Here is a 1,678-nt window from a genome sequence, read left to right as displayed (position 1 = left end):
GCCCTTCCTCTGCATCCAAACGGTTATCTTACTTGCACAGGCTTTCATAATATCCCGGCTGGATTATCGTGTCAGCCTTCTCTCTGCTCTCCCTTCCTCCTGCCTCTCCCCACTCCAGTCTATTCTTCATTCCGCTGCCCGGATCATCTTCCCAGAAATGCTCTAGGCATGTCACTCCCCTCCTTAAAAACCTCCAGTGGTTGCCTATCAACCTCCGCACGAAACAGAAACTCCTCACTCTTGGCTTCAAGGCTCTCCATCACCTTGCCCCCTCCTACCTCAGCTCCCTTCTCTCTTTCTATCGCCCACCCCGTACACTCCGCTCCTCTGCCGCTCACCTCCTTCCTCACCCACTGTCCCCTTCACGCCTATCCTGCCGTCGACCCCTGGCCCACGTCCTATTGCTGTCCTGGAATGCCCTCCCGCTTCACCTCCGCCAAACTCTCTTCCCCTCTTCAAAGCCCTCCTGAGAGCTCACCTCCTCCAAGAGGCCTTCCCAAACTGATCTACCCCCTTTTCCCTCTGCTCCCTCTGCTCCCCCTCTGCTCCCCCTCCGCCCTCTGTTCCTCGTCCTTGTCTCTCCCCCTTTCACCCCCCCTCAGCTAAGCCCCCTTTCCCTCTGCTCCTCCCCCTTCCCATCCCCTCAGCACTGTGCTCATTTGTATGTATTATTTATTACCTTATTTATTTTGTTAATGAGGTGTACAGCCCCTTGATTCTATTTATCGTGATAATGTTGTCTTGGTTTTGTTTCGTTCTGTTTTGCTCTGCCGTCTGTCTCCCTCGATTAGACTGTGAGCCCGTCACTGGGCAGGAATTGTCTCTATCTGTTGCCGAATTGTACATTCCAAGCGTTCAATGCAGTGTTCTGCACATAGTAAGCGCTCAATAAATACTATTCAATTCTGCAGCAGATAGAAAAACGGGGATCATAAAATGTGAGCCTCACGTGGGACAATCTGATTACCCTGTATCTACCCCAGCTCAGAACATAGTAAGTGCTTAACCACCACGATAATTATTATAATTATTATTAAAGAGCAGCCCAGCCGGACAGGGTCAAAAATTGCTCTTTGAATTATCAGAAAATTCCAAGGACACATATACTGTCCATAAAAATCACAGGTCACTCTCACTTATAAGCCTTTAGCTCCTCCAGAGCAGCCTGTTAACAAGCTTTAGAGGGCTTTTCAAGGCACTGTAAAGGATGTTATAAGCATCATTAATATCATTCTTTTCCTCATATGTCATTTTGCCAGTGACTTAATCTTTCTTTCCACTTTAACCCCCCAGGCCTTTGTCTTGTATTTTGGGCCCGAACTCTTTTCCTTCCAGGTTTACCCCCACAGCCTTTTCCTGGCAGTTTGTCCGCCCAGCCTTTGCTTAGCTGGTTTGGCCCTGACCTCTTTTGGTCTAAATTTGGGGCACATAGCCTTTACCTTGCAGGTTTGCCCCCGAACCATTTTGGTTTCAGTTTGGACCCTGCAGCCTATGCCTTGCAGGTTTGGCCCCGAACTCTTTTGGTTCCAGTTTGATCCTGAACCCTTTTCTTTCTACGTTTGCCCACCCACCCCGCCACAACCGTTGTCTTGCAGGTTTGGCCCTGTACACTTTTGGTTTCAGTTTGGGCACCGCAGCCTTTGCCTTGCAGGTTTGGCCCCGATTCCTTTTGGTTCCA

This window comes from Ornithorhynchus anatinus, chromosome 1, assembly GCF_004115215.2.
Source record: "Ornithorhynchus anatinus isolate Pmale09 chromosome 1, mOrnAna1.pri.v4, whole genome shotgun sequence".
Lineage (NCBI taxonomy): Eukaryota > Metazoa > Chordata > Mammalia > Monotremata > Ornithorhynchidae > Ornithorhynchus > Ornithorhynchus anatinus.
This window is presented reverse-complemented; position numbering follows the sequence as displayed.